This window comes from Marmota flaviventris, chromosome 5, assembly GCF_047511675.1.
Source record: "Marmota flaviventris isolate mMarFla1 chromosome 5, mMarFla1.hap1, whole genome shotgun sequence".
Lineage (NCBI taxonomy): Eukaryota > Metazoa > Chordata > Mammalia > Rodentia > Sciuridae > Marmota > Marmota flaviventris.
This window is the reverse complement of record NC_092502.1, coordinates 100,133,674-100,140,980: the sequence shown is the minus strand read 5'-3', so window position 1 is coordinate 100,140,980 and position 7,307 is coordinate 100,133,674. Positions and strand designations below refer to the sequence as shown.

The 7,307-nt window shown below is 49.4% G+C and overlaps 1 long non-coding RNA gene across 1 annotated transcript; it reads left to right on the top strand.

Moving 5' to 3' along the window:
• Positions 1-330: 330 nt before the first annotated feature.
• On the top strand, positions 331-6,434 carry LOC139705700 (uncharacterized). Its single transcript, XR_011707511.1, has 2 exons — positions 331-669; positions 6,139-6,434. It is a non-coding gene; the product is annotated as an uncharacterized lncRNA (long non-coding RNA).
• Positions 6,435-7,307: the final 873 nt, after the last annotated feature.

The window sequence follows — 7,307 nt, the reverse complement described above, 5'->3', positions numbered from 1 at the left end:
CCCTACATTTAGCCTTCCATCAAATATTTATTGAGAGTCTATTAATTTCCACTTACCCCGAAGGCTCTATGAATATAAAGATGCTTGAGAACAGGGCAGGACACAGATGTGCAAAGGTAGTTACCAAATATGCAATGAATAGGGAAGTGAAAAGTGCTTTGGGACCAAGGGGGGAAAACACATCTAGGAAAGTAGAGTTGTTTTTCTCAGTTTGCTTGAAAGACACCATCTGTTATTTATGGTTTTGTTTAGTCACTCACCTTGATGCCTCTGATACATTTTTAAATAGCTCCTAGCTGTTTCAAAAGGCACCAAGCACAGGGCTGCAGGGTAGAACCTGTGAAAAGCAACATGGTCTGCTGGTGTAGCTGCTGCAGGAGTGACAGCCCTTGTATTCCAAGGAAGACCAGTGATCACTGGGACTGGGAAGTTTTCACAGTAATATCCTAGAACATTTGGATATTTGTACTGCTGCAACACAGAAAATTCCCCATTGAAAGGAATCTTAAAAGTGCGTAATTCTTTACTTCTGTAACTTTTCAAGGACAATATGGCCATCTTTCAGCAACATTTTTTTGAAGACTTGTTTCCAATTAGGCTAGCAGCTGAGATTTGGAAGTAGGAATCTACCACAGGAGAGAGAAAACACTCTGCCTTATGAGCAAAGAGGTATGTTGGAAACCCACTGTCTTCCTGGGTCCAGTATTCTCAGTGGCCATTTCTCTGCTAAGGAGTTTCCTGAAATGTGCTAGTGGGCTTGTTTTCTTTTTTATTTTCTTTAAATTTGTTGATTCTTTTTAGTCATGCATGACAGCAGAACTCATTTTGATATAACTATCCAAGCATGGAGTATACCTCTTAGGATTCCATTCTTATGGATGTACCTGATGGTGGATTCTCTGTGTTGTTTTCATATATGTACATGGGAAAATTATGCCAGATTCATTTCACTGTTGTTACTTTTTCCTATCCCTGCTTCCTTCCTGCCTGTGTCACTCTGTCCCCCTGGACTGAGCCCTATCATCAAACCTCACACCTGGATGCCTGACACAGCCCATCACCTATGCTTCTCACAGGGTGGCCCCAGCTGAGGGAGGAGGGCTGAAGGTGACTGTGCTCCAGTTTGTGTAGGAGAAACTGAGGCAGAAGGTGGGAAGGGAGGTGGGGGGGAGGGTGTGGGGTGGCAGGGCCCCTCTCTCCCCATCTATCTGCCATGAACCCAAGAATAGGAAGAGACAGGTGAGGTTGCCAGGATGCTGAGGGCCCATGGTGTGAGCCTACTCTGCCTAGGGTGCTGGACCACACCCCAGTGAGGAAGGGCCTGGCCTGAGGGAGGACACTTGGCCAGTGGGGCAGGGCAGGGCTGTGGCTCCTCACAGACTCCAGAGCTCTGGCTTCCACTCTGCAGGGCTCTCCATGCATCACAGCACCTCTTTGGCCCATGCCTAGCAGCAGAAAACCTAGTGGTGCCCTTTGTGACATCAGAGGGCCACCCCTGAACATCACAGGCAGGATGTGTGCTAACAGAGGGGGGCTCAACCACCTGAGTCGAGGAAGAGGGGCTCTTTCCAGAGTGTACTCACCCACACAGAAGGGTCAAGCTCTCTCATCATGACTTTGAGCCCTCCAACCCAGTGGAACTAGCTTACCACCCTAACCACCAGCAGGATCTCATGCTGCAGTGTGAACAATGAGCAGGGGTGCCGTGGACCAGGCTCTCACATTCAAGGTCTGGCCACATGGCTAGGGAACAGCAGCCACTAGCCATGCTCCCCCCCTCCCCTAGACCCAGCCAGTTGCCTACTGGGATTGAGGGATACCCAGGGTCAGGTTTGGCTAACTCTGGCCTTAGAGGCCAATTGTAATCATTTCAGAACTGACTTGCTTTTTTAAATGACACGTTCACTTCCCAATAGTTCTCATACCTCCCACCCCCCTTTCCCTGCCAGCCCTCTGCTGCTCAGCTTTCATTTCTCTCTGGGACCAAGGTTTTAGCTTTGCATGCTGAGATCTCCTCATGGGCATAAATGTCAATGCCAACCTTACTAGAAGAACCCACCTGAAAATCTTTTCTTGGTTCCAAAGTGTCTGCCCCTGGTGACCAGGGCTCTTTCACTGCATTTCTGAGAACAGAGAACAGTCAGGCTCTGGGGGAATGGCCCATGGGGATAAGAGACCAGGAATGGTTTAGTTACAGAATCTTAGCCAGTTCCAATGGCAGGTGCAGGGACAGCTGTAGCCAAGGGCAAGGGACATGTCAAGCAGGACATGCCAGGGCAAACTCGATGTGTCTGTCAGTCTATCCATCTCTGGGCTGGTGGTTCCTGAAGCTTTGGCTGTATTAAGGGACCCCAAGTGTGAAAGTGGAGGGGCCACAGGGCCCAGAACCCAGGCAGTAGTACTCAGAGTGGCCTTTGAAGTCAGAGCACTGGGGATCAAACCTGACTCAACCATGTGGCAAATTACCAAAAGCAAATGAGCCTCTGTTTTCTCATCTCTTAATTGGAGTATTGAGGTCCCCTTCTGAATATCGGGGGAAACTAATTAGAATAAATGAAGTAGAACCAGGAAAGCCCTCAAGGTGGCTGAAAAGACACAGGCAGTCTGCATAGGGCAAGCTATTGCTAATGTTACGATCATTAACTTCTTGGTCAGTGTCCCACACTTTTCCTGGAAAGGGCCAGGGAGAATATATCAGGCTTTGAGGGACACAAAATCTGTCCCATGACCACATTCTGCTGTCCTTGATGTGTGAACTCATGGGGCATACTCCCCTCAACCTGCTTTGGGGTGCAGAGCCCACCCCTATCACAGAGGGGCATGGGTGAGGGGTGGTTGTGATCTGCAGTCAGAAGGCAGATGCCTCCTGCCCTGCCATACACACAAGTGGGATGGAGCAATTTGTACACCCTGCCCCTGGAGGACTTGGAAGGAAAACCCAAGTGAGAAGGGGCTCTATTCCTTGATAGAAGGACTTAGAAACAGAGAGAATACCCCAAATTGGGAAAGCTCAGTTTTGACTTCCTCGAGGTGGGAGGGACTCCCGTCTTGGACAGTCATGTGCCCAGCTACAAGTCAGGTGGTGGGTGCTTGCTATAGTTTGGATCTGACATGTCCCCAAAGGCCTATGTGGTTAAGGTGTCCTTAGTCTGTGCTGCTATTGGCAGGCGGAACATTTGGGAGACAGGGCCTATGGAAGGAAGAGAGATTGTGGGAGGCAGGGCTCTGAAGGGGATGTGGGACCCTGCTCCCTTTTGATCTCTTTTTTGTTTCCCAGCCACCATGAGTCAAATAGCTTACTCCAAATGTGCTCCTTCCTGCCACAGTGACTGTACCACCACAGGCCCCAAACGACAGGGCCAACCACCATGGACTGAAACCTCTGAAACCATGAGCCAAAATAAACCTATACTCCCTATAAATTGGTTATCAAGGGTCATAGTCACAGTGAGAGAAGGCTGACTAACCCAGTCCCCCAATAGAGAAAAGGACGATGTTACTGGGAGACCAAAGGCTGCACACATCTCAGCCCTAATGTTCCCTCCCATTCCCAGCCACTCCCTGCCAGAGTCCACACTGCATGAGAGTCTGTCCATCAGATCAATCATATTAGGCAGTTCCTCATTCTGGGACCAGCTGAAAATCATAGGCCATAGGGTGCTGTTCATTCAATGTGCAGGCAAATGGCTGGTGGAAATTCATCCCTAACACTGACTGAGGTTTTCAGGCAGGAGGTGATAGGTCAGAGACCTGGAAGAACAAGAATAAGATTCAAAATGAGTGCAGGAGAGGTGGGGAACAGACTATATAAATTTTACAGTCTTAAAATATATTTTGAAATAATGTTCCAGAACAGTGGCGCCATATGTATGAATCCAAGAACAGTATGGAAGAGTCCACACAAGTACACACTCAGTGGCCTCCACACCTATATTTAACCCCAAGGTGTAGGGGAAAATGCATCCGTGATCCAATGACCACATAGAAACCCATGGGAAGAAGAGGAACTCATCTATTCCTCACCACGTGAGCCCCAGGGGCATTGCATCTGATGGTGGAATTCAAAAGCACCTCCTGCATATCTACCTGGCAAAGACTCAGACCAAGTACGAAAGTCTAGGTGATGCAGATACTGTGAGACCAGCACTCCTCACCCTGCTTGGAGAAATATATGACAGTACCACTTTTCAGGAGCATCATTTTGTCTCAGATATTAAAGCCATGTGAAGTATACATAGCTTTTATGCAGTAATTCTGCCTCTGGGATGTTCAAAAGGATATGATCAGAGATGCTGACAGACACGTATATACCAAATGTTCATTGCAGCATTACTCACCATGGACCCCAAAGGAAAGCAACTTAAATGCCCTCTCTTAAATGCCTGCAATGAACACTGGTAGGAAACAGTACAGGAAAGAGGTGTACTACACAACAAATCTCATACTGCATTAAAAGTCACCCAGCAGAAGGTGCCCCCAAACAAAGGACCAAAGGGCTCTTCAAGGTTTTGCTCTCCCATCTGCCTTCTCCCAGTCTCTCCTGCTCAGTGAGCAGCAGGCCTGTCCCCCAGTTCTTTAAGTCTCAAATGCAGAATGTGTTCTCCATTCCTCCTTTCACTTTCCTGAGACAGGCACTCCCTCTGGAAGTCCCGCAGGGGCTAGTTTTCAGCCATTGCCTCTGGCACATCAGCCTGTCTTCTCCCAGCCCTCCTCCAATCCTCGCCTGTACCCCAGCCTTTCCTTCTTTTCCCTATGCCATCCTGTCTCTCCCCTACTTCCTTTCTCTACCCTCCTTCTCTCCCCATCATACCCACTGTACTCTCTTCCTCCCCTCTACTCCTGGACCCCTTCCATTCTCCCTTCCTCCTCCTCCAGCTCCTTCACCCTCCCCACCTCTTGCCCCTCCTCTCCCTGCTGCCTCCTATCCCTTCTCTCCTCACTCCTCCCTTCCTTCCTTCCATCTTTCTAGCCCCCTTGCTATCTACTCCTTCCTCTCCCTGGCCCCTGCTCTTCCTAGTGTAGTCTGCAGCAGGTTTCCTCTCTCAGGGGTGGCTCTGGGGACTTCCTCCTCTGGGAATGGTTTGTCTCCAATCCAGAGCCCACTGTGCACCTTTAACCATCTCTACAATTCAAGTTGATGCCCTGGATTCTGGCTGGGAACTCCAGCAGATTCCCCACCCCTGAGAACAAAGACAGAACCCCTCCTCTGCAACTGAATTTGGAATAGTGAGGGACAGAAGGGGCAGCCAGGCAAGATCTGCCATTCCTTAGCCCTCCTAGACATTCCTTGGGCTCCTCAGGAACCATGAGGAAGCCCCATGATGGTTTCCCAAGCCACTCTTTCACTGCCTAAGATGGAAACACTGGAACCTGGGAACCTGGAACTTACCCTGGAAAATAGCTCCTCCCAGCTGCCCCTCCATTCTTCCAGGCTGCTCCCTCCATACATCCTCCCTGGATTCCCAAAATGTCTGGCTCACTGCTCAGCACTCCATGGAAACTCAGGTAGCTGAAGGACCCATCCCTGAGTCAGGACTTTTATAGGGACAGTCTTGTGCCACTGCTCTAGAGAGATTAAAGTGTCACCATTGCAAGACTGAACTCCTTGTGTGATATAGTCAAACAATGGAGTGGCACCTTCACTACCCTGAGTCCCATCATGGACTCTTCACAGGGCTTTCTTATGTAATTCTGGATGTCTCTGCAGGATGAGCATGGGCTGATGGCTCTTCCTGTCAATGGTTCCCTTCTGAAGATAGCAACTGTCGACTGTCAGTGTCAGTTCACACAAAAGGTCTGCCTGTTTGTCCCCCCAAGGCAGCTTAGAGTCTTGTCCCATTGGAATACTTTGAGCCATGTGTTGCTGTTGGGGGACCCCAGCAGGTCTCTGAAGTCACTCCTGTCTCGCACATTCCCACTATGACATTACTACCCACTCTTCCAACACTGCAAGGAAGATGCACAAGAATTAAATATCTGATCATCAATGGAGCACCAAATTTGTTATAAGATTTGTGAGAAACAGAAATGTATTAAGAATTTATTGAGATGCATCTTATCCCAGAAATGTGGGAGCAAGAACAGACAAAAGCAGGGCAGAGGCAGATGTCCTAGGAAAGTCTCTGCTGTCTCTTTCAGGTGGAGTGGAGGAGCCCACTGGTGTCCAGGTGGCTTCAGGTGTCTTCCTGACTGGAATCTGTAAGAAGGAGGCCAGCAAGTCACACATCTCCATCCATCAGCTGTTTCACATAAGCAAGACCCTGTGTGGTCTGTCTGAGGACACAGATACATGAATTACCAAGAGATAATCACCCATGGCACATAGATTTACCTAAACACCACTGCATCCCACAATGTATATGGTAATGATTTATCCTTTGAAAATGACATCAATAAAAGCACATGTGAAATAAAAGGCCACACCACCCCACTTACTTGGCTTTGCTGGCATCTCAGCTGTGTGCTTTTGTGTGAGCCACTTTGTTCCTGAAGGTTTGGCGTGCTTGCCTTCATTGGGTGGAGTCACTTGTCTGTTAGTCTGGGTGGTATCTGCCCTCCTTGCATTGGATCCACTTTGATTTGGTGTCCAGGGCTTGTCTTTCAGTTGGCATGCACAACATATCCATGTGAGACAGTGTAATCCTATTGTCACTCTCCCTTTGCCCCTGGTGTCACAGGTACAGCCACTTGTCCCACCATAGCCTTGCTTGGTGGAGACAGAGCTTTGTTCTGATAACACAGCCTGGAAAGGCTTGCTCTCTGCCTCCTGCCCACTGCTGCTTGGCCACCAGCTAAGCAGAAGGGCCAAAAGGCTGGGAGTGGGGGTGCTGGCCAGCAGGCCACAGAAGGGAATGGCCAGCAGGCTGGCTCATCTGCTTCCTCTCTGCCCTGACTGCCTGTGCTCCTCAGGCAACTGCTGCTTACGGAGCAAGAGGGGGAAGGAGCAAAGGGGAAGCTCACCAGCACTCCTCCTTGGGCTCAGAGTGAAGCTGGAAGGGACGGAGAGGGATGGGCATGACCTCACTCCTGCTGCACAGGATTCAGGTGGACCATTCAGCCACCCTTGGGTTTTCTGGTGCTGGAGCATGAGATAGGTCATCGTGGTCTCATCAAATCGTCAGGTTGTCATCAATACCAGATTTCAAGCAGGCTGTAACCCAGGTCAAACATGACCATCAATATTGAGGAGTCTGGGTGCTTGGGAAGTGGTTTAGTTGGAGGCCTTGGTGAGTGTTCCTCACCCTGGCTCAGTCCCATTATTTGGTCTACCGTGGGCCTCTTCGTGGTCTGCATGGTCAGCAATTTTG